At 42.3% G+C, this 26176-nt stretch overlaps 1 protein-coding gene across 11 annotated transcripts in view; it reads right to left on the bottom strand.

Moving 5' to 3' along the window:
- Positions 1-12552, bottom strand: part of PAQR8 (progestin and adipoQ receptor family member 8) — a 95816-nt gene extending 83264 nt beyond the window's left edge. For 3 of the 11 annotated variants that reach the window (XR_005367843.1, XR_005367841.1, XR_005367840.1), the window contains exons 1-2: positions 11936-12549; positions 529-642 (exon numbers count right to left, since the gene is read on the bottom strand). The gene's annotated coding sequence lies outside the window, so the exon portion shown is untranslated. Of the gene's footprint in view, positions 1-528; positions 643-8976; positions 9120-11935 lie in introns of all 11 variants that reach the window. The other 8 variants (XR_005367845.1, XR_005367846.1, XR_005367847.1 and 5 more) reach the window with 4 other exon arrangements.
- Between the last annotated feature and the right edge of the window lie 13624 nt (positions 12553-26176).

Below are 26176 nucleotides of genomic sequence, written 5' to 3'. Positions count from 1 at the left end.
TTATAGTAGCATTATTCATAATAGCTCCAAATTGCAAACTATCTAAATGTTCATCAAAGTTTGTGAATGGATAAACCATGTTATATATAGCTATACAATGCAAAACTACTCAGCATTAGAAAGGATCAAATTACAGATGAATCTCAAAAACCTTATGCTCAGTAAAGAAGCCAGACACAAGCAACCACATGGTATATGATTCCATTTATATGAAACATCTGTAAAAAACCAAGCTATAGGGACAAAAATTAGGTATGTGGTTCCCCAGTGTGGAGAGCAGGGAATTAACAGCAAACGGACATGAAGAATCTTATTGGGGTGATAAAAATGTTCCAAAGTGGATTTATGTTGATGGTTGCACTATTTGATACATTTACTTTAAAAATCACTAGACTGTACTCTTAACGTGCAAAATGCCTCAGTGAAATTATTTTGAAAAAGTTCCAGGGGAGGATGGTGTTCACTTGGGTGGCTTGCATACCTTTAGAATGAGGAGGCTCAGTTGAGGCCCTTTCCTTATTCTCTTACCTTACGTTTTGCTTTTTTGCCAGCTAGAATCAGCCTGAACAAGGACTGGTGGATCCCCAAAAAGGGTCAAGGAAGAGGGTGGACTTCCTTGGAGTGTTGAAGACTCTCCTGCTCCTGAAGGAGAAAATAGGAAAAGGCAGAGTTAGTGCAGAATCACCTGAGCTTGGGTGGGGTATCTTAGGAGCTTCAGAAGAAAAACCCTTTATCAGGCAGAACCCAGAGCTGGAGCAATGCACATAGGGACTAAGGGCCCAGCGGGAAGTATAAACCCAAGTTGAGGCCAGAGAGGAGCACTCTGCCAGATAAGCAAGGAAATGGATTTCCCGTATGGCTTGGGGTCGGTGAAGTTTCCAGCCTGGTTGTGTCTTCCTTTGGTGTGGTGGAGGGAATAGCTCTGGTACTGAGCCTGTAGAGGTAATACTATGCTATGCAACTCTACTAATGATATATGACACAAATTCAGAGTGGATGGAGCAGAAGATGCATAAAGTTCTCTCTCTGTAGTTTGATAATTTCACTATTCTGTGGCTGATTCTGCGAGGTTCCAGTTAGAACATAGAAGCTAACCAGTAATCATTCTAATAATTACGCTTCCAGGGCACTTCCATGGAACTAAGTAAGTGGCAGGTAAGAGAGAGATGTGAAGGGGAGTGGAGGATGTTGAGAGATATTAAGAAGAATGCTAAGAAGGAAAGAAAGGCCAGGATACCATCAGAAGGTCACAAGGTATAACATGGGAACTGGGCACCCTGGCTTTGCCATCACAGACTGGATTCTAGGCCAGGCTACCTCTCACTATTATGTGCTTGTCCTTGAAGAAGTTGCATAAAGTTTCAGATCTTCAGCTTCCTCACGTGTGAAATGGAGACCTGGCAGTGCCTTCTACACAGAATTCTCATGGGGATCAAGCATCCAAGTGCTTGGCACAATCCCAGGCACATATTGTTGCTCATTAAGTGCTAGCAAGTTGTATTATTGTAAGTTCTCATCACAAGAAAAAAAAAAATTAGTGACTATGTGTGGTGATGGGTGTTAACCAGACTTACTGTGGTGATGGTTTGGCAGTGTATACAAATATTGCATAATTATGTTGTATACCTGAAACTAAAGAATGTTTTATATATGTCAACTATACCTCAATTTAAAAAAAAAGCATTATAAAGAGGCCCACGTGGTAAAAAGCTGACGCCTCTTGCCTAATAGCTAGGACCCATTTGCCATCCAGATGAGCAGGCCACTTTGAGAGCAGATCTTCCAGCCCAACTCAAGTCTTCTGATGGCAACAGCTCTAGCGATTAGCTTGACAGCAACCCCACATGAGACTTTAAACCAGAACCATCCAGCTAAGCTTCTACTGAGTTCCTGACTCAAAGACACTTTGAGATAACAAATATTTATTTTTTAAGCAAAAAAAAAAAAAAGGAAAGAAAAAAGGTAGTAAGATCATGTAGTGGGGGAACATTAGTGGGCATCTCCTCTTTCACAAGCAGCAAATAAAAGTCAAAGCACACTTCTGGTTAGGGTTGATGTTTCTGGTGGGTATACCAAAGACTATGTCTGTTTCTCACCCTGTCTCTCTAACCCTGAAACAAGTCAAAGTGAAGGTATCTTGCTGACTTATAACAACTATCTGCAGAGGGGACAAAAGTGCTTTCTGCTTTGGTCAGAGGAAGAATTCATGAGCTGTTTGTATCGCAAACTGCTTAATTAGACTGCTAGCACTGGCTCCTCGCCTTATGCGTGAACTGTTACCAATAATCCATTTTAACCCCTCTTAAGTTCCTAATGGCAGCTTCAGTAACTGAGAGTTTGGGGGGGGGGGGCAATTTTTGAGCCTTAAATATGTACAAATAAATCAGGTGACTTTAATATTGAGCATGTTAATCTGTACTTGTAAAACAACAGATAGAATATATGCATTATTTACAATGTCCTGTGGACTCAATTTTTTAAGATTTATGAGACGGTGGATGTTTTCGTGCTTAAGTTGAGTTAGGAATAGCAGTTATCATCTGTATCATGTAAACTTAATTTAACCTGTAAGGCCATAATATCTCATTTTTATAGTTAAGTATGCCTTTATCCCTCAAAATCATGCCAAGGTCACCCAATTGTGCCCTTGCTCAGCCAGGACATTTTCACTAGCTGGTTTCACTTGGAAGGCAACTGAATCTGAACTTCATCAGGAATGTCAGTTCTGCAATGTGGCCTCCAAATCCAGTTTTCACACCCTGAAATATTCTATGACCTTCCCAATACTTTAAAAATAAACCCAGGGGTATCTGGGTGGCTCAGTTGGTTAAGAATCTGTCTTCGGCTCATGTTATGATCTTAGGGTCCTGAGATCAAGACTCACATTGAGCTCCACATCAGGCTCCCTGCTCAGCAGGGAGTCTGCTTCTCCCTCTCCTTCTACCCCCACCCCTGCTCATGCTCTCTCTCTCAAATAAATAAAATCTTAAAAAATAAATCAATTTAGAGGAGGGTTGTGGTGGGATGGGCAAAGTGGGTGAAGGCGAGTGGGGGTGAAGGCGAGTGGGAGATACAGGCTTCCAGTTATGGAATGAAAGGCACAGCATAGGGATATAGTCAATGATATTGTAATAGTGTTGTATGGTGACAGATGGTAGCTACACTTGTAGTGAACATAGTGTAATGGATAGAGATATTGAATCACTATGTTGTATGCCTGAACCTAATGCAACAATGTGTGTGAACTACACTCAAATAAAAAATAAAAAATTAAAATTAAAATAAAAAAATAAATTTATTTTGTATTTAAAATAGCCAGAATTTGGGATGCCTGGATGGCTCAGTGGTTGAATGTCTGCCTTCAGTTCAGGGCATGATCCTGGAGTCCTGGGATTGAGCTCATATCGGGTTACCTGCAGGAAGCCTGCTTCTCCCTCTGCCTACCTATATGTCTGCCTCTCTCTCTCTGTATCTCTCATGAATAAATAAATAAAATCTTTAAAAAATAATAAAAAAATAAAATAGCCAGAATTGGCTACATTTTTGTTCACTATAGAGAGCCCTGACTGATATATACTTCTCACACATCAGTTATCTCATGCAAAATGTGAGTAGTATAAATTACACATTATTAGCCCTAAATTAGATTTTTTTTTAAATTGTATTTTTTTTTAATTTTTATTTATTTATGATAGTCACAGAGAGAGAGAGAGAGAGAGAGAGAGGCAGAGACACAGGCAGAGGGAGAAGCAGGCTCCATGCACCGGGAGCCTGAAGTGGGATTCGATCCCGGGTCTCCAGGATCGCGCCCTGGGCCAAAGGCAGGCGCCAAACCGCTGCGCCACCCAGGGATCTCCCTAAATTAGATTTAAATGTTAAATAAGTAATCTAAATATCTCTCTTGCAAATAATTACCAGGAAAATTATCTCATATTTATTTATTTATTTAAAATTTTTTTTTTAAAATTTTTATTTATTTATGATAGTCACAGAGAGAGAGAGAGAGAGAGAGAGGCAGAGACACAGGCAGAGGGAGAAGCAGGCTCCATGCACCGGGAGCCCGACGTGGGACTCGATCCCGGGTCTCCAGGATTGCACCCTGGGCCAAAGGCAGGCGCCAAACCGCTACGCCACCCAGGGATCCCTATCTCATATTTAAAAATGAAATTAGACTGCTTGCTTCTTTCTCCATTTCTTTCTTTCTTTTTTTTTATTTTTTTATTTTTGTTTATTTATTTTCATTTTTTTTTCTTTCAAAGAAATTTACATGTATTAAAATAAGAAGAAAATGTCTGGGTGCATGGGTGTTTCAGTTGGTTGAGCGTCCAACTCTTGGTTTTAGTTTAGGTCATGATCTCAGGGTTGTGAGCTTGAGCCCTGCAGCAGGCTCCATGCTTAGCATGGAGTTAGCTTGAGATTCTTTCCCTCTCCCTCTGACCCTTCCCTGTGCACATGTGTGAGTACAAATGCACATTCCCTCTCTCTCTCTAATAAACAAATCTTTAAAAAAAGAAAAGAAAAGAAAAGAAAAAATGTCCGTGGGTGAGTTGGAAAGTTATTTTCTTTAAAAAAAACAGCTTTAACATCCTTTGGTAATAAAAATATTATAATATCTTGAACTCTATGGATATTAAAATTTTAATTAATGAAAGATATTATTTTAGAAAATGTATAAGAAAACTTTGATCTTCTAGGAAGAAAGATGATATAAAATATAAGATACCATCATTAAAGATATTACAATAGGCATATAATGGACTTAGACATATGTGCACAGCCAGCTGGAAGAGATGGGAGGAAATGGAGTCTTTGTTCCAAGGGGCCAAGTGACCAGCTGATCCCTGAGAGATGTACGATATGGATGAAGGATAGCATGGACATGTGGGTCTCTGTGACAAGGGTTCTTCCATGTCAAAAAATACAGATATTGTTATTTTTAACAATGCACAGACATTTATATTTCACATTCTCTTTTAACTTGAGGTCATTTTCAAACTAGTTTTATGTAAGCATTTTTCTCACCTTGTTGGAGTTCTATTTCAAAGAGAAACTTTTAAGGAACTAGACAGGATGAGGCAATACTTGGAGAGGCTAGGGGTAAACCCAGTGTCATTCAGAACCTCTATAGACTAGTGATTAGTGCTCAGTAGGCAAATGATGCTGTATCAGAGAGCATGAGGCAAATGACAGTGTTATCTGGGCAAGAAACACAAAATATAGTCCTGATACTCTCCCTCTGTGCTCCTATTCTCCATATATGCATGGAGTCTGAATAATTATTTCTTGATTTAGAGAGGAAAAAAATGCAAACTCACGCTCTAATTACCTCAGATACTCAATGATAAAAAATAGAACAAAATAAACTCATGGTTCAACTTGAAGTTTTGAAGGAAATGTATGCTTGTGTTTTCACAGTTTTTTTCCTTCTAATTTAAAGATTAAATAGTGTATCCATGTCAGATTATCTCCATTTTCTTATCTGTGGTTCAAACTTGAATACTTAGAATTTAATAAGGCATAGTGATGAATATAAAAGAATAAAAATAGGATTCCTGCTTTCAAAGAGCCTTTAGAATCTCAACCATGGATAACTGCAAGGGTCTGCTGGTCCAGCTTCCTGAACCCTGTCTTTGTTCTTTGCTGAGTTTACCATCTACCCTACAGTTGATCTCTACTACTTCCATCATGTCTCACTGCTACTGCCAATGACTCCGTATGACTCTTAGAACAACTTTCAAGCCCCTCCACAGTATGGTCTGAACCCACTGTCTAATTCAGTCTTGAACCATTTTCAAGTGGGAATCAGGCAGTCAAGCTAGCGTTTCAACTGTTCTGAGACCAGTAAACCTATCTTTACAACCAGGCTCCTCTTCATGCTGCTCTCCCTATTCAATGCTCAGTCCCCTTCTCCATGTAATCAAATCCTGTCTATTCCACCTCTCTCTACTCAATTGTTTCCTTATAGGTCCATGTCTTATTTCCAATTTCCCTTTTTTTGGGGAAGACTTTATTTTTTGGAGAACAATTTTAGGTTCATAGCACACCTGAGCAGAAGGTACAGGTATTTCCCATATATCTTCACATATGCATAACCACCCTCATTATCAACATCCCCCACCAGGTGGTACATTTGTGACAACTGAAGAACCTATGTTGACACATCATATCACCCAAAGTACATAATTTACATTAGGGTTCACTCCTGGGTGTTGTACATTCCGTGGGTTGTACAAATGTATAATGACATGTATCCACCATTGCTATATCATACAAAGTATTGTGATTTCCTTTCAGTTCTAGACACTTTCACATTGCTATTTATTTACTTTAGGAGTGTGTGCTCTTTCAGTTATTAAGCAAATATTTCATAAACACTATTGTCTGACAGTGTAATTGACACTGGATGTATAGCTGTGAACAAAACAGACCTAGTTTCTACCCTCTTAGAACTTATAAATGAATGAGGCAAGATAGACTGTAAGTAAATAAATAAATGAATGCAAATAATTCAAGTGATAAGAGCTGCAAAGGCAAAAAAAAAAAAGAAAAATTAGAAAATTATGAATAACAGAGGGGCCTAAATTAGATGGGGTAGAGGGTGGGGACAGTGTGTGGTCAGGGAGGGTCTCCAAGGAAGTGACATTTAAACAGATCCTGAAGGATGGATTAGGCAGCAAGAAGGGTGGCAGTTATCTGCAAAGGCCCTGAGGTAGGAAGGAGCTCAGTGAATTTGAGGAAGTGAAAGAAGCCAGGGGAGGCAAAGGAAAGTTGGGAAAGATGAAGCCCTTTCTTGCTATCTAGACCTTGAACTCCTTAAGCTCAGAGACCCCATTTTGTCTTTCATATATTACCCTTCATTGCTACCCTGAGTACCAGGCACAGTATTTAACATATAGTAGATACACCAATACATTGATAGATTTGACTACTTTACTTATTTACATTCTTACTAAGATATCAAGAGTTTACTTAGGGAATTAGAATAAGTTTAAAATAATGCATAATCAAGTAGAGTTTTTTAAGACTTTTTTAAGACTTTAAGTGTAGAAACTAGGTCTGTTTTGTTCATAGTTTTAAGTCTTTGTTTTAAGACTTTGTTAAGTCTTTGTTTTAAGACTGGGGTAGGTTCCAGGCACTCTCATTCTCAGAGGCCCTACTATCCCCACATTATTCCAAACGTGTTCAAATGGACCCATAGTTTACATCAAACATTGTTTATATGTTACCACCTAAAAGTAGAGTTGAGTCAAGTTGTTTTTCATGATGATAAATTTGTGGACATTTAAAGACACACATATTAATTTTGATTATGCAAGGTTTTTTTAAAGTTGATTTACTTTCAGAGATCTCAAACATTTTTTTAGACCCTAAAAAGAACTGTAGGTCCTGAGCATTTTGCATAAGAGGTACAGCCTGCAATCAAGGGTTGAACTGGTTATAAGAACAAATGCACAGGGATTTTGAGATGGGAAAGATGAGGGAAAGGAGATGTCAGCAGAGCAGGAGGTCTCACATGCGGCTTCTGGTAACCTGCTGATTTGCCTGGCCAATACTACTACTCCCAGGAAACAGGAAGTAAGAGGGCACTTGGATCCCAAAGCAGATGCTAGTGAGTCAATTGAAAGCACTAGGAGTCTTGGTAAGAAGTAACCATATCTTTTTAAAAATTTTGGAGTATCCAAGGACAGACAGTCAGATTTTATGAAGGCAAATATCAAACCATCCAGGAAAAAAAAACTTAGGTCTGATTACCTGGCCAGAGACACTGAACAGAAAGATATCTCTAGAAGGTGAGAGAGCTGTCAAAAATCTGATACCGAGGATACAATGAACAATGTGGATGGCAGGAAGCTGAGAGCTACAGACATTGTGCAGGTTGAAATCCAAGCTCATTGAGGTCAGATTTGGAAAAGACCAACTGGGAAAGAGAAGGCATAGATACAAAGACAGCGTCTTTGTTCAGACTGCCAGAACATAACACCATTGACCGGGTGGCTTACACAACAGACATTTATCTCTCACAGTTCTGGAGGTTAGAATAGAAGTCAGGATGAAGGTGCCTGCAAAGTAGGTGTGATTCTGAGGCCTCTCCTTTTGATTCTAAGCGGTGTGCTCGAATAACCTCCTCTTTGTGGGCAAGGAGGGGGTGGAGAGCAAGCTCTCTGGGGCGTCTTCAAATAAGGGCACTGATCCTATCATGAGCACTCCACTCTCATGACCTCATCTAAACCTGAGTATCTCCCATATAAAACCACTGGGGAGGGGGTTAAGGCTTCAATATGTGAATTTTGAGCAATATAATTTAGTCCACAGTGGAAGGGTACACCTAAAAGAGGAGCAAGGGGATGAGCTGAGACTTGAGAAAAATAAGCACAGTTCTTTTTTTAAAAGGCAGTGTAATAATGAAGAAAAGAATAGGGACTTCAGATTCACACAGTACTGGCTAAATCCCATTTATTAACTACGTAGCCTTGGACCAATTACTTAACATCTCAGTTTCCACAGCTGTAAAGTGAAGATAAAAATGCATACAATATAGGGTTGTGGTAAAAATTAGGAGATTGAGGGGTTAAAGTGCCTGACACAGAAAAAAGGCCCTTTGAAACTTTTGATGGAGCATGGAATGCACAGGAGTGTGCATCAAGAGCAGAAGATGTGGTGGTAATGCGTGACAGAGAGAAACTGTTGAGTGCTGAAATGCACTGTTCACGAGTACCAGTTCTAGTGAATGGGAGGCAGGACTGGGCAGCTTCTCTAGTACCTTCCAACTCTGAAGTCTCATAAATCCGTTTACCTGTGAAGAAGCAAATCTATTCATCTCACCTACTTTGCTGTAACTATCAATCCATTTGTCTCAGCACTCTTCCAAATATCTCTTTCAATCTTCCTTATGGTCTGACAACCTAATAATAATAGCTATTATTATTCCTATTTTACAGAGGTACAAACTGAAGCTCAAAGAATTGAATCACTTACTTAGCCCAAGATTATACTGCTGGAGAGTAACAGAATCTGGATTTGCATCCAGGACTTCCTGGCTTCCACCTCAAAACACCAGCTTTCCTGATCCAACTTTCGTGAAGTTGAATGTTCGTCAGACAAGAATCAGTAGGAAGACACTGGAGCACAAAATGAGTGGGATATTGTAAGAGAACGCCCAGCTTCGAATGAGCTTATGTCTCCAAGGTTGAACAAATTCCATTTGGGGTACCAACAGAATTTATACATGAAAAGACTGTTGGCAGTTGTTCAGGGACTGTGGAGCCAGGGAGGGGTGCCAGAAGGCTGGATGGGTACACACTGTTCCAATTTGTGAAAAGGGGAAGAAAGTGGATTCTGCAAACTATAGATGCCAGTCCTGGGCAAAGTTCTTGAAGGGCAAGTTGTGAACATAAAAAAAAAAAAAAAAAAAAAGAAAGGAAATAATTATTAGGTGCCAGTGAGTTTTCAGTGAGAAGAAATTATTCTAGATAAACCTTTCTCCCCTCTGTGATAAGGTAAAATACTGCTATGTTTTTATTTAGACAAGTCATTTTGTTCATTCTGATGAACAAGTTACAAATGTATATACTGGGGGATAGACAAATGGAGTCATAACAAGTTAAAAACCTATTCTTTTCAACTTAATAAATAATTTTAAATGTTATTGTTTCCATGAAAAATATAAATTTTGGCTATTCATTTTTTTCATTTCTTTCTATCATTCTTTCTCTTCTTTTTTTCTATCATTCTTTTCTTCTTTATTTCTGTCACTCAATAGTTTTTGAGCATCTCTATCCATCTGGAGAGCTACAAAAAGGCTGACTCAGTTCCCTAAACTCAAAGTGTTTCAAGACACTAGGGTTCCCACTCTTAATTCAAATCCTGGGCTCAAATCCCACCTCCATCAGCTCACTAGATTTGTGACCTGTGGAAATAACTTGACCTCTGTAAGCCTCAGCTTCCTCATTCACAAAATGAAGATAAAAACAGTTCTAGCATTATCAGGTTGCCTTGTGTACAGTAAGCATTCAATAAATAGAGCTATTTTTATTTTCAATAAACTATTCTAAGTTATGGCACTTAGGGAAAAAAGTAGCACAGGATCCCAATGTTAATCATGGCCATGTCCTTTCCTATGTCTTTCGAGATTCTTTTATCAGCTCCTTTTTATTTATATAGATAAGTAATTTGTTTAATTTTCTAGGCCAAACTCACTTCCTTTTGTGGTCAGTTCCATAGGTTTTATATTAACTGAGGGCTTCAACTTGGCTTCCTAGAACATTATTTTCTTATGCTTACGAGAGGCAGATCAAGGCTCCAGTGTGGCCCTATGAAGTACAAGAGGAGACTAAGTAGAGAAATCAGGGTCAGCCTTCTGGGAATGAGTGCTACCTGGGGTTAGATTGGGGGTAGAGTACAGGCCCAGTCTCAAATACCCATGGACACCTGACATGTAGGAATGTGTGAATCTGGCTTGGTAAAGACTGTATCTAGTAACTGTCTTTTGTTGATTTGTGCAAAATGTAGGTCCAGTGTTGATGGCATGTATGAATCTTTTTTTTTTTTTAGATGAAATCCAGAGTTTTATAAGAAATCTCCTAGTATTTCATTGTTAGCAACTAACTTAAAAACAAGTCTGAGAAGCAAGATTCAGCCCACTGGCCATGAGCTTGGCTCCTGAAAGTGTTCAGTGTTCCACGGGCAAACAGCCTCCCCAGTCAGATCTACGCCCTCCCCTACAGAGGAGAAAAGGGACTCTGGAAGTCACACAGCTAATTGTAGAAGCTAGGAGACTAGAACCAAGCTGACAGAGGCAGAGTAACCTTGTAGTTACAGGTTGAATTTAAGCATTTATTTATCTATCAGTCAAAATCCTCTAGTGGCCAGCTTCTTGCACCAAAGAACCAAGTTTCTGTGAACGTTGTTTTGGAATTACTGGGGAGAGTCTTTACTGCAAAGAGAGGAAGTGGGAAGCCAGAACGTCTAGGTTTTATTTTTATTTTAAGGGTTTTAAAATTTCTTCCACTCTCCTCTCACTTTTGCCTATCTTTTTCATTTTGAGAGCCAAGTCCCCAAACTGCAGAATCCAATTCAGGTGGTCCCTTCCAGGTGTCACTCACATGGTGGACCTGTCTCTGCTTACCAACTCTCCTTTGTTGCAAGGATCTGTTTTCAGCTAAGAGTGTGCTTGGCATAAGTCTGATAAATTCACTCACTTCAAGTGTTAATAGCAGCAAGGCCCAGGTATCTGATAAGAATAAGAGCCCGCAGTCACCTGTTATCTCTTCTTTTGCGTTTCACACTCTTTTAACTTCAAAGTCAGTTTTCCGTCCCTGTAAGGGCAGACCCCTAGATAGCTGGCTGGGAGAGATCCTTTCTTCTGCCTGGGGAGTGAGAGAACTGTTTTCCCACAGAGGTTAGAGCATGGCCAATCCGGCAAAAGAAGACAATTGAGGATTTTCAGGAAATCCAGATAGGAGTCCCTCCAGCTATTTTTAAAACTTTTCCGCAAATTGGACATATGTATATATATTCATATATCTATATGATATATATTAATAATTTGTATATCTATATAATATAGAATTATATATAAATATATATCTATATAATATATAAATTATATATGTGTGTGTGTGTGTGTATATATATATATATATATTTTTTTTTTTTTTAAAGCAAGTAGACGTGGCTTGGAGGAAGCAAGGAGGCGAGAGGGGCCTAGAAGAGCCAGGGAGGAGGGGCGGTGGGCGGGCGGAGGGCGAGCGCAGGCGGGAGGCCTTGGGGTCCGGGCAGTGGTGAGAGGCGCGCGCCCTGCCTGGGTTCGGGCTGCGCGTAGGTCCGCCGGGCTGTCCCCGAGCAGCGCTGCAGGGGAGCTCGTGCTAGGGCAGGGGGCTCGCTGGCCCAACGCTGCCGGTGCCCCCCGCCGGGGCTGGGGTCCGCAGGTTCTTACCTGTCTCCGCTCAGAAGCCGACGTTCAGGTTGGGTGAACAGAGCCCGGCTCAGAGGTGAACCAGCGAGTCAGGTCAGTCCTCGGTTCACTGCATCTGCGCTGCAAGGACCTGGTGCAGGTTTTCGAATTTAACAAAACCCCCTTTTCCTGTAGGGACGGCCCGGAAGCGGTAACGTGGGCGGTGCTGGCGGAGAGGTAGAGCAAACCTTGGGAGAAGGGACAGAGTAGAGCAGTCAGTAAAGGTGATCTGGGGGCAGCTTCTGTGATAAAAGCTTCAAACCAGAATGGAAAAATAAAATTTTTAGACTGTCCTCATCCATGTACTGTCCTTTTTTTTTTTTCTTAAAAGTTATGTGTTGCTGGGGGAGGGGGCATTGGGAGCATTCATTTTTCTTCCTTTCCACTTCCCACCAACCAGTTGATAGCAACTAATTAGGAACAGAAGGACTTGCTCAAAGGTAGGCAATGGGATGCTGAGAAAATCAGCTGGAAACTCCTCTTGCCTCCATCTCTCCTCGTGGGGTTCAATGGGACCAGTCTATGACTGCTAAGGAGAACTTTAAATGATTTGTGAAAAGACCTGACATCTAAGGTGGTAAGTTAAGTTAATGATAACAAAGGAGGAAGCACTAGGCACTCAGTTTTTAACATGTTAGGAGGAGGTATTACTAAAGACTGATAGTGAAGATGTCTTACATCAAAGGAAATAGGCAGAAAACGCAGAATAGAAACTCACATTTCCTCTTGATCAATGGGGGTTGGCTAAGCTGTTATTTCCAAGTGGAAGATGCCAGAAAGTTTAGTAAGAGAGCAGTTTTCTGACAGGTGGACAGAGAATATACTATTAAAATGAGATTACAGTGAGCCCCAAGGTTGTGACCGTAACTAATAAACTCGTTCCCATTCAGATAGGAGATATGTTTAATTACTACATGGAAGGATTCATCTAAGTCATAAAACCCCAAGTGCCATAATATTCAGTCCTGCCCAAGTCAAGAATCAGCCACCAATAGCAAGCACAGACTTTCCATTTACAAACCTAGCCACCTAGAAAGGGATGAGTAGTCACTGCATTTTCTTTCTCTAAGCTGCTGATCTAATAACCAAGGTGCAATGTAATCCTTTGTGCCTGTTGGAATTCCTAGCACATAATAAGGCTCAATAAATATTTGTGGAATGCATTGCTGAATTCATAATGTTTACTACTTTATATATATATATATATTTTTTTTTTTTTTGTTTATTCATGAGAGACAGGGAGAGAGAGAGAGGCAGAGACACAGGCAGAGGGAGAAGCAGGCTCTCTGCAGGGAGCCCAGTGCAGAACTCAATCCCGGGACTCCAGGATCACACCCTGAGCCCAAGGCAGGCGCTAAACCACTGAGCCACCCAGGGATCCCTTACTACATTGTATTTATTAGACTTGCTTAGAAATAAGCTCTGAGATGCAGTTTCAGCCATCTTTAGCTGATATGGGATCTGGCCTTTTAAATTAGTCCAAGGAGGGGAGCCTGGGTAGCTCAGTTGGTTAGGCAGCTGCCTTTGGCTTGGGTCATGATCCCAGGGTCCTGGGATCAAGCCCCATGCCAGACTCCATGCTCAGTGCAAAGTCTGCTTGTTCTCTGCCCTTGCTCATGCTCTCTCTCTCTCTCTTTCTCTCAGATAAAGTAAATAAATAATCTTTTAAAAAAGATATAAATTAGCCCAAGGATGTTAGAGCAACAACGTTAGGGTTAGGTGAGTCCGCCCTATTTGCTTTACAAGGAGAACACTTGAGGCGCACTGAGAGGAGGTATCTTCCCTAGGCACATACAGCCTATGGAGCTGGGATATGAACACTCCTAATCCTACGTAGGAGGGACACCAGCTCTTAGAAAAATATCAGCCCAAAGGACACATGACGATATAGAAGTAGATTTTCATTAGGGAAAAAAAACATCAGGAAAGGCATTGCAGTGATGTGTGAAGTCCTTAACAGTCTCTCAGTCCTGACATTAAGCCCTCATAGGGTCATTATAAGTGACTTGGCAATGTGGAACTCTCAAATCTAGAACTATAAATGCTAATGTTAAAGTTATTCTGTCTTGTGGTTGTTCATTCTGAAAACTCTAAGGAATAACTAACTGATCTTTTATTGTGCTTCTGTGAAGCAGGTCCTTCATAATAAAGAAGTTGAAATCCAGGGTGTAATTTTTAACTAAGAGCCAGATGCCTGAGATTGAAAAGCATTTTATCTTCTTGCCCTCCAAAAGATTAACTGATCATCTCTTCAGGTACTTCCTTGTGGGAGCATCAGATGATCAAGGCAAGTGAAGGTCTTTGTATTTTCGGAGTAATCCTTAGTTTTAGTGTGTGGAAGGGGACTTCCCATAGAATTTCACCAGTGTGTTTGCTTTGTGAAGAGATCCAGAAGCCCAAGAGAAATGAAAAGTCCTCCAGAAGGAGTCATTGAGAAGTCTTGTCTGTGAAGAAAAGAAGGCACACTAAAAACCTTGTCTAATTTTCTCTGAGCTCTTTTACCATAGCTGAGTTGCTGACTCAGTCTGCAAGAAAATGAACAGAAGTTGCTGATGTGTGGTTACACGGATGGAATTACATTCGTTACATTCAGTTCATAATGGCAGGCCTGATAATCATCAGCTAACTCAACCCTGAGCTTCCTGATGCCCACACCTACATAGGGGATAAGAATTTCATTGGCCATCATTAGGAAAGACATATACAGCAACATATCACTCTGCCTAACTCAGCTCAGTGGCACTCACAAGCCCCAAAGCATGCTCCGTGAATTCAGCCCAGGGGGTGCTGCCGCTGGTTATGTAAGCCACCCTGCAAGTGGGAGCCACTGTTGCCATGCTTGGCTGAGTAAAGAGGCTGACAAAGAGGCTGCCCTGCCCAGGCCATGCAGGTCCACCTGAATCAAGCTGTCCTCCATACCTGGATGACCCATGCAGTCATCCACTCTCTGCTCAGAAAGCCACCGATGCCTGCTATGTCCCAGTCCTTTGGGAGAAGAGCACACAGGACTGGGGCTCTCCCTACACAATCCATCTTTGGCAAGAACTCTAGGCAGACAGACTTAGCCTTCACAGATGGAGGCAAGCCTTCTGGATGTCTCAGGAGACATTTTATGGTATCTGCAAAAAGCTGGTCCCGAATCTTCAAAGGGAAGCCACCCACACGAAGCTACCTTCCTCTGTGTCTCAGAAAGTAGCTATTGGAATGTATCTGCTGGCCTCCCTGGTGCCTCTGGGCTGTGTAACTGAGCTCTCTGAAGTGGGCAGAGCTAGTTTTGGGTGTATTGTCCACCAAGTTGTGGATGCCATCTGTGCTACCTTTCGGCACCTCCAAGAAAACCAGTCTGACTTGGAGGAGGTCATGGAGAGGTTCTGGACAACAATATGGCTTCCTGATGTGTGCCGGGGCTATTGGAGGCACACATATCGAGGTGTCCTGCCCCAAAGGGCAGAAAAAGAACTATACAAATAGGCATCTGTACTTTTCAGTAATTCCTCAAGCTATGGCGGGTCCTGATCTTCATTGCAGCCAAGCATTTGTTGGCTGCTCAGGGCAAGTAAAACTGATTGGATCCAGCCTTAATTCACATGTATTGAAGGCAAGTTATTTTTGCCCTACGGGAGGTGCAGGCACTCTCTTCTCCTCTACCCAAAAAGAAATGGGGAAAGCCTTGTGGCCACAAAGCTTGTCCTTATGGGTGAATAGAGCATACCTTCTCCATCCATCATGGCTGGCAGCCTCGTAACACCAAATCATCACTCATTGTATTTCAGTAAGTGGCTCTTGGCTTTCTGGGGGCACTATGGAGCAAGCCTTCAGGAACTTGGAAGGGTGGTGACAGTGTCTCCAGGGTAAGGTATATGTCAGGCACAGAACATTTATGATATGTTCACTGGCTGCGACTGGCTCCATAATCTGTGTATCCACTGACATGAGGTCTTCCACCTAGAGTGCAACCAGTGCCTCCCACCCTGACTGTGGCATGGAGTAGAACTAGACTGCAGCCTGCCATGCAGACAAAGAGGCACAAAGGCAGTAGGAGTTCCAGGTGGGTCAAGTCATCAGGGCACCTGCTTGTCCCAAACCCAGCCAATTCAAGGTGATGACTATCTACTCTGCTTTTTCACTTGAATTTCTCCTTTAGGCCCTTTTTCTTCTTTCCATGTTAAGCTTCCCTTCTCCCAAAGGATAAAGCACTGCCATTAATGTTTGTCACACTCCAAAGGTGCTGTATCTTTCTATAAAGTGCCTGGAAAGGCATGTAGGCTGGTCATCTCCAGAGAAGAGGAACAAATTGTCTGCACTGTCCCAGGGGCACTGTCACAGAAACTTGTTTCAGGTGTGTGGCTGATATACAAGCGCTGAGCAGTTTATAGTGGCAGATCTGCTCACCTGCTGGTCCTGCTTAAGATTTCCTTAGTGCTGCTTTTATCATCAATAAAGGCATAATGCATTTTCATGTACATTTACAGTGATATACACACACACACCTATGCTTCTCTGGAACCATCCTATTTAAATAACAATAATCTATATTAATTTTCTATTGCTGCTGCAATTGCTATTGCCACAATCTTGGTGGCTTAAAACAACACAAATCTGTTATCTTGTAGTTCTGGAGGTCAGAAGTCCAAAATCAGCCTCAGTGTGCTAAAGTCAGGGTGTAGGCAGGGCTATGCTTCTTCTGAAGGCTCTAGGGTAGAGTCTGTTCCTTGCCTTTTGCAGCTTCTGGAAACCACCTATATTCCTTGGCTTATGGCCCCTTTCTCCATCTTCAAAACTAGCTGCAGAGCATCTTCTCTCCTTTCTGACACTGCTTCTATTGTCATGTCCCCTTCCCCATCCTGCTTCTCTTGAGCTCTGAAGTCCTTTCCATGTCTAACAATGATTCCATGTTCCCAAACTCAGAGAAAGTGCTTACAGCCAGGAGAGGATAGACATGTGCTAAAGTTGCCCAGGGACCCTTCAAGGCATGAATTCATCTTCCAAACAATGTCCTGGGCCACACATGTACTGTTGAGTTCATTTACTAAAAGTTTTATGTGCTACAATGTATTAGGCACTAGATATACAAAAGTGAAAAAGATATAGTCCTTGCCTTCAAAAATTCCAGTGGGACAAAAAGCCAAGCAACTGGACAGTTACACACAGTAAGAGAACTGTTGTGGAGGTAAGATCTGGGCATATGGCTGCAGAAGAGGGGCAGCCAATTGCGTAAACCTGTAAGAGTTTGCCCTTGAGCTGAGTGGTAAAGGACAAGCATGGGAGAGGGAGCTTGAGAAAGTGGGGCTTGCAAAAGGCACAGGAGTGAAAGCAATGAGTTGCTCCAGGAGAGTTGGAGGTAGTTATGCAAGCTAGAGGGTGGAGTGGGGTGGCAGAGGCAGGTGGGGACCTGCCTGCCAGGCTAAGGAGGCTGAACTTCCTGTAAGCCAAAAGGAATCATTGATGGAATTAAGCAAGGCATGACATGGTCAGTTTAGCCTCTTTTTTTAAGAATTTATTTATTTATTTATTTATTTATTTATTTATTTATTTATTTATTTTAGAGAGGGAGAAAGAGAGTGGGAAAAGGGGCAGAAGGCCAGAGAGAATCTCAAGCAGACTCCCTGCTGAGGGAGGAGCCCAATGAGCAGGGCTGATCTCAAGACCCAGGAGATCATGACCCATAGATCATGACCTGAGCCAAAATCAAAAGTCAGATGCTTAACCAAATGAGCTACCCAGGCGCCCCTCAGTTTAGCCTTTTAAAAGACAATCCTTTGTAGCACAGAGGAATGAGTTAGAAGGGGAAGAAAGAGGGCAGGAGAATCAGCTAGGAAATCAGTGGGGAATATATGAAAGCTGGAGGCTGAACTGTATAGCTGTGTGTGTGTGTGTGTGTGTGTGTGTGTGTGTGTGTGTGTGTATAGGGGTGGGGTGGAGTGCACTTTATTGGATTACCCAGAAAGTTTTGCTTTGTTTAGCATCCACCCTCTTCTACTTGTGATTGGCTAGAGTAGCTTACTGGATGATGCAGCTGTCCATTCTCTGCTTTGGGGACTCTGAAGAAGATAGAGTTTCAGCAGCTGCCCTGACCTTTCAGGCAGTTTTCTAAAGGCAAGTATCTTCCCCCACCCCTCAAGCTGCCAGAGTCCTCTTCCATGCTGAGGCTCACCCACCCGCAGAGGCTGGAGCTGGCTAGAGTGAGAGGCAAACTGGGGACTGAAATTCCATAGAACTGGAGGAGGAGCCTCAGCCTCTCCATTTTAAGAAATGTAGCCAGACAATCCCAAACCCAGCTGTGATTTTGCTTGTTTTTGCCCTGTGCCCCTCCATTTTTCTCTTCCTCCCTCACATAATTTCCTGGAAGTAAAAAACCTCACAAGAGTCCATGTGGGGTGGGGGGTAGGTGGGGAGGATTTTAGGGTGGACCATGAGTGTATGAGCAAGCTCTACTAGTTAAAAAGTGTTCTTTAAAACAAAGTTTTGGATAGTCTTTTGAAAGATCTCTTTTAAGATTTGAGGGTCACCTTGGGGGTGGTGGTGATAGGTAATTTAAAAATGCTTTTTAATATTAATGATAATAAGGCAGAGAGAAAGCCTTTGTTTTGGTTGGGGGACATGAGGAGATAGGACAGAAGTTCAGTTATTTGCTAATATGGGGGTGAGAATGAAGAGGAAATGGCATGTTCTTGAGCTGTTTCAGGCTTGAGGGGTGAGGGAGGCTGGTCTTAAGGCCCCAAGAATTCTAAGCAATTGCAACCAGTGACCAGAGGAGAGGGCGTGGCACCCAAACCATGGATGGAGAAGAGTAAAATCACAACTCAGGCCCATCTTTTACTTACTCCTGCATTCTACCAAGAGATTACTGCTAGAAAGATAGTGGTGGGGCTCTGGTGAGATTAAGGTAAGCTTTGGGTGAAGCCTAAACATAGAAAAGTTCTGGAGTCCATCTCCTAGGACTCCATGGTGTTGGAACCTCTTCAGGTCTCAATTTCTTTCTCTGCCTGAAGCTTTAGCACTGCTTCACTTCTAGTGTGAAAATGTCATTGTCCTTGCTCATTGTAGACCTAGCAGCATTCTCTGAGGCCTCAGACAAGTTTATGATGATCAGGTGATCAGATCAGATCAGATCAGATCACCCAGTTCCTGGGGTGGAGACTTTTCAGCTACGTGGCAGGAATGGAAGAGGGAAGGAGGCCTGCTTCTCTTGTCCCCTGCCATTCTTAACTTTCTGGAACCAAGGAAGGCAGGTGCTTACCCAGAGGCCTGGGTCACGGTGACAGCATGGCCCTGGGCAGAGGGAGGAGCTGAGCAACTGAGTGGAGGTTGAGATCATCAAAGGTACAGAAGGAGAGAAGCTCCACCAATGGTTTTATCATTATTTGGTGAAAAAACATCAAAGGTAAACCCTCTTACCTCCAGGAAAAAGGACAAGTCTTTTCAGGGAGTTTGAAAATATCCACTAAAACACCCACCTCCAAGGATTAGTTGGAAATGGCTAGAGAGAAGCACTTATGAGTTAAGTGTGTGTGTGGAGCTCCTACTCTCTGCACAATAACTGTAAATGAGATACTAAAGATGTTTTGAGATACTAAGGCAGTATTCCTGCTTACAAAGACTAAAAAAAAGTCATACACAAAAGGCTTAGGATAATACCACGCAAAAAAAAGAATGCTCTGGTGTAGGCTCAGGCAATTATCACCCTCAGCCGACTCTGTGCTGTGCAGAGGGAGAAGGGTTAGTTGGCCTGTGTTTGCTAGTGGGAGACTTGCTACCACTGCCATATGCCACCTGCAGTGACCAGGGTGGTGAATCTGACTACTTTAGATACTTCATAGAAACAATCATATAGGGCAGCCTGGGTGGCTTAGAGGTTTAGTGCCGCCTTCAGCCCAGGGCGTGATCCTGGAGACCCGGGAGCGAGTCCCACGTTGGGCTCCCTGCATGGAGCCTGCTTCTCCCTCTGCCTATGTCTGTGTGTGTGTGCGTGCCTCTCTCTCTCTCTGTGTCTCTCATGAATAAATAAATAAAATCTTTAAAAAATTAATCAACAATCATATAGCACTTGTCCTTTGGTAACTAGCTTATTTCACTTAGCACAAAGTCCTCCAGGTTCATCCATTCCATAGTATATGTCAGGATTTCCCTCATTTTAAGGCTACATTGTATTCCATTGCATGTATAGACTGCATATTGTTTATCTATTCATCCACTGAGGGGCATTTATTTTGCTCCAATGTTTTGGCTACTGTGTATAATGCCAATGAACATGGGTATGCAAATACCTCTTTGACATCCTGATTTCAATTCTTTTGGATATATACCTAGAAGCAGGATTGCTACATCACATCGTAGTTCCAGTTTTAATGTTTTAAAACTGTCCTACTGTTTTCCCAAGATGATGTGCATTTTTATCACTAATGAATACCAAATCCTGTACTTAAGATAGTGGCTGGGCATAAGGTAGACCCTCAAATGTCTTTGAATGATAACAAAAAGGGCTTGAGGTTAACAAGAAAATTGACCTAAGCTTCACCACCATGGCCTCTCTTGGCTAAGGCCTGAATCATTAGAAGCCCTGATCCAGAAGCTTGTCCACCATTTGCTATGGGGCTGAGATAGAATGAAACATAAGGAAGAAACCTAAAACACTAGCTGCTTTTGAATCAAGATCTTTTTATTAAAATTCTAAGTTTCTTTACTTCTTATTCACCTTTTTATCTACCCCTTTCCTCTATTTAATTTTTGAATTTCTTCTAAAAGAAAAAGGAGAAAAAAGAAGCAAGAATCCAAGTCCCAATGGAGAAATCTTCCCAAAGTCCTGAGTACCTGAGTATGGCAGAGGCTGTAGTCTGTAGGTCTCATTCCTGGCCCAAGTGGCCTAGAGATGCCCTTAGGAGGGCTCTTATGGACATCCTCCTGGTGCTAGGTATAACTCTGTCTAGCCAGCTGGACCAGGGCTGCCATGTGGGTATTGTGCTATTCTAGCTAAGCAGCTGGCTCCTGGGCAAGTTCTCTGACCAGGCACCTGTTCACTGCCATTTCAGCCACAACTGTGTCACCACACAGTTTGATGGTGCCTGAAGGCCCTGGCTGTGCTGGAGCTTGTGTACTTGGGCCACCTGTGCTTCAGGGCATACTGCAGACACCCCTGGAAATTTGGGGGCTGCTAATGGAGTCTTTCCAGGAGGATAGTTTTGGTCTGGATACTCTGGCCTCCTCTGGAGTTCTGCTGGAGAAACAGAGAAAATATACCTACTCTGCTCATCCCATTCTTTTCAGACTCCAGCTTTAAAACTGTAAAAGATTACCATGATGACCAGTTATCAACTATATTTAAGACAAGAGCCAGTTAAAAGCCAGTGGAAGAATCACTGGACTTGGGTTTTAGTGTCAGCCTTAACACTGACTGGCAGTGTCACCTTCTGCAAATTACCATCCTTTGGCTAGGTTTTCTCATCTATAAAATGCTAGGGTTGAAGATAGTCTCTAGCTATTCCTTAGAGCATTAATATGTTGACTCCAACATCTGTAGTGAAACCAGGCTTTCTTAAATTTTCAGGAGCTCTGACTCCTTTGAGGGGATCCCAACTTTTATCACTTATGACTTCCTTCTCCACCCAGTCTCATGTCATTAGGGCTCTGATAGAAGATACTTGGCCACTTATATGCCCAGTCCCTTGGTCATCCCTTGGGTATCCTTCATCTCAGTTGTCTTATTGGTCTGGGTACCAGCTGGACTTTCAGGGCTGAGGTCACTGGACAGCTCTAACACTTCTACTTCCAGCTTAAACTGATACTCTGTCTCTATCTCCATTTGTGGTTCTGGTGACTCCAGCTGCTGCTACCTGGGAGAGTATCCTTCTGCTCATCCATATTTCTGCTCATTACCTTTTCTCCTCCCCTGTGTTGGTAGTGGTTGAGATCCCATGGACAGGTCTGCTCCCTGAGGTTGTCAGGCTGCTGTTGCCCATGATCTGCCGCACCTGACCTATCACTAGTGCAGAATGCCATGTGGGCCTTCTTGTAGGCCCCTAGGGGTCCTTGAACTTGATAGAGCCCTGTGCGTGCTAGACACATCCCTGCTCCTGAAGGTACCTGGCCACATCTTCGAAGATCAAAGTATTATAGTGAAACATCTTCAGGCACCTCTTGATGGCAGGCTCCTTTATGATGGCAGTGGATGGCCAGATGGATCCTGCTGTGGTGTCTGGATGGTTCCACTGGCTCCTGGCCTGGGAGCATGAGGGTTGAAGCCATCAGTGGAAGTCCTGGCCTGGTATTACCAAAAATAAAGAGCACTAGATACTTGTTAAAGGTGGCAAGGCAGATTTTGTTCAGACTACTGCAATAGGGAAGAGAGACTCCACTGTAAAGTGAGCTCAATTAAGACTGAGGTTTTTTAAGGGGCTAAAGGGAATTAACCCCTTAGAGGTAACTGAAAGGGGCTACTTGATAGTAAAAAAGCAGGAACACAAGGGGAGTAGGACAGACTATGGGGAACTAAAAAGGGGGCCACAGGGAAATGGAGAATTAATAAAGTGGGTAAGTGGAAAATGGTTGAAAATAGTTTGGCAATGTGGGTTGGGACAAAGTACATTTTCACGTTTGGCAGAGTTTCATTTTCTTGAGCAAAGACTCAACATAGGGGCTGGGGTCACGTTTAGGCACACAGCCTAATGTAGGCAGAGCCAGGCTAAAGTTTGATCAAGTTTCTTAGCACAGTGTTTGGGCAAATCTTTTCTGCTGTGTGGGAGTTCAGAGTCCATTGTTGCTTCCCCGGGCATAGCATTTCTATTGGAGCAATTTGGAAGCTAGGAGGACAGTAGGCTGGGATCCCTTTTCTTTCTTTACAACCCCAATGGGTGATGGGATAGTCAGGGTGGGCTATACTGAGGTCAGCTAACATGAAAGGCCCTGTACTCTGTTTCTACCCCTATTGCAGAGTGCTTGGAATGGAAGTAGGGGAGAGACAATGTTATTGAGGAAAGAACTCCCAGAGAAGCCCCCCACTCCTGTAGAATTCGCTATGGTTGCTGTTTTTTTTTTTTTTTTTTTTTTTTTTTGTTCCTTTAGCTGCTGGAGATTATCAGGGATGTGCCCTGTACAATAGATGATGCTATGGAGGTTTCAAGATAGTAGAGCTTTCTAATGTTGTAGGCCCTTGTACTCTGCCCTATTTTGCTCAAGCTAGAGCTTCTGGCATGGAGGGACAGAACCTACAGAGAGGGTTTATTCACCCAGATGAATCAGAGACCCCAGACCTGCCCAGGATCTAACAAGACTGGATATGAGGTGAGGAGTTAGTTTCTTGGCCAGCCACAGCCATCTCAATCTCAATCTCAATCTCAATCTCAATCCTTGTTGACAAGGAAAGGTAAGTATGCACCTGCTGTCTTGTGCCCTCTTGAAGCAAACAGCAGGCTTCCTCAAAATAAGCCAGGGGTGCACTGCCCATGTGTTTGTTTCACTGCAGTGTGCAATTATCTGAGTAACATTCAGCTATCCTGCTTATTTGCCTCTGCTTCAATATGGCTCCTGTAGAGCTCACTGCTGAAAGACACTAGCTGGCCAATAAGCAAGCAGGCCCAAGGCAGGGCCAGTTACCCCCCAACAGACTGTTTGCACAAACATCTTTTTTTTTTTTTTTTTTGCACAAACATCTTTGTAGGAAAATCCCTTCAATGACAACCAAGCAGAACAGACCTGTTTCCACAGCATAGATGATAGAAATATCTTGCCGTCCAGACTGCTGTCTCTGTTAAGATAGTACCACCCACAGCTGTAAGGAAGAGCTGATTTGTCTTGAAAAGAGAGGATTGTTATCATGAAGACCAAGGCTGGCTTTGGGAAACCAGAGCTGGGAGTGAAAAGGTGGGTGGAGGACCCACACTTCAGCCTGGGACACAGGGGAGGAACAACATGAACCCTAGGTGTCAGGGACTGCCACATCCCTGTCCTTTATCCTCTTGATCATGACTCCCCGTCACGGTTCCCACAAAGTAGAAAAGTCAGGTTCAGGATTCTGTGGCACTCCTGGAACACCCCCAGAAAATCCTCATTTCCAGACATTGTTCCCAGTCTATCTCCCTTGTCTTCCTGATAAAGCACTCACTCTGTGGGCCACCTAGATGTGGGTTTCTGTCCCAGCTTAGAGCTGGGCGGAGGCTTAAAGGTTTCAAATTTTGAGAGCCTGAAAGAGAACCCAAGAAGGCGGTAAAGCAAAAGACAAAGGCTTGGAAAGCTTAAACAAGAAGCCAGGAAATCACTTAAGATCTGAAATTGTGTATTCAAAGTTAATTCAACAGACATTCACTAAGACATACTCTGTCAGGCATGTGCTAAGCACTCAAGGTAAGAAGTGGAATGAGACTTGGTTCATGGGGACCAATTATGTAAACTGTAATTGTAATACAATGAAAGGAGAACTAATAAAAAAAAATGCCAAAGCGGGGATCCCTGGGTGGCGCAGCGATTTGGCGCCTGCCTTTGGCCCAGGGCGTGATCCTGGGGACCCGGGATCGAATCCCACGTCGGGCTCCCGGTGCATGGAGCCTGCTTCTCCCTCTGCCTATGTCTCTGCCTCTCTCTCTCTCTGTCTCTCTCTGTGTGTGACTATCATAAAAAAAAAATTAAAAAAAAATGCCAAAGCAATGAGATGAGGTCATTCCACCCTGCTTTCTTCTATAAGGATATGCTGGGGGTGGCTTCCATGTAAGCAGTCAATTGGTAGCCCTCTGCCATAACTCTTTCTCCTCCCCCAATTCCTCCCCCTATTCTTTTCCTTTACTTCTCTCTGCTTTCTTCTTTCCCCACAGCCATCAGTGGCACCCAAGAGTACTCACTCATCCCACTAATAGAAACAGTGCCAAATAAGTTCTGACTCCTGTCCTAATGAAACAGAACTTTCCAGTGGAATTAGATTGTCTAGCTCCTTGGTCCTATGGTGTGAGGAGGACTTGTTATGTTAGATTATTATTTTGTGGATAGAAGTTTCCTAAGTGGCAAAAAACCAAGTTCAAGTCCTAAGACCTAAATGAGTCAGATAGAAACAGTCTAACACAGAGAAAAGAGGAAAGGATCTGGGTGGATATGTTTTTTTTGAACTTGAATTTTTATTTATGAAAAATAGTTTCAAACAATATAGTCTAAAACCCAGATACTCACCACCCACATTTTATAGGTTGACACTGTCATATTTGCTTCAAATATTTTCTTAAAAATATTTAGATTCAACTAAAGATCTACTCCCTGTCCTTTGACCCTCCTCCAGAGGAAATCATTCTTCTAAAGTTGAGTTGTGTCATTCATTTCCATGCATATTGTTATAGCTGACATATTTATATGTTAATAAAACATAAATACTACTAGTTTATGTTTTAAAATTTTACATAAAAGGTTTACTACTGTATATATCTTTTTCTACCTGATTTTTTTTTTTTTTACTCAATATGCCCTGGATATACGAGGTTCCATTAAAATTCTGTATTCTATCATAAGAAGAAACTGGTATAGTTCTTATTTATTTCTATCATATTTCTTATGCTTTCTATTTACTATGCTTTGATTTCTTTTTTTCCCTCTCTTTTTCCTATCTTCTGTGTATCAATAGTGTTTTCTTTATTCCTCTTTCCCTCGACTAATTTGGAAACGATACATTCAATTTCAATTTTTCTAGCTTCTATCCTTAAGTTTTTATCTTTTTTTTTTAAGACTTTTATTTATGCATGAGAGACATAGCGAGAGAGAGAGACAGTACACAGGCAGAGGGAGAAGCAGGCTCCATGCAGGGAGCCTGATGTGGGACTTGATCCTGGGTCTCCAGGATCAGGCCCTGGGCTGAAGGCGGCGCTAAACCGCTGAGCCACTGGGGCTGCCCTATCCTTAAGTTTTTAATATGAATAACTCCTTCCAAAATGTCCCTTCTCCTTCCAAACAAAGACCTTAGAATATTTACCTTTGATCTGCTCTAGCCACTTGCCGTGTTATTATTGTGTAATGCTGTGTTGTCTAATGTGGTAGCCATTACCCACATACAGCTACTTAAGTTGAAATTAATATTAAATATAATTAAAAATTTTCTTGGTTGCATAGCCATGTTTTAAGTACTTCAGAGCCACACGTGGCAATTGGCTACCATATTGGACAGAGCAGATATAGAACATTCCCATCATTATAGAAAGTAGTATTGGACAGTGCTACTTGTTTACATATAGTTTTAGCCCTCTCCAAACTAGTTAT

Source organism: Canis lupus, chromosome 12, assembly GCF_011100685.1.
Source record: "Canis lupus familiaris isolate Mischka breed German Shepherd chromosome 12, alternate assembly UU_Cfam_GSD_1.0, whole genome shotgun sequence".
NCBI lineage: Eukaryota > Metazoa > Chordata > Mammalia > Carnivora > Canidae > Canis > Canis lupus.
Note: the sequence above shows the minus strand (reverse complement) of the source record. Positions and strands in the feature narration are given on the sequence as shown.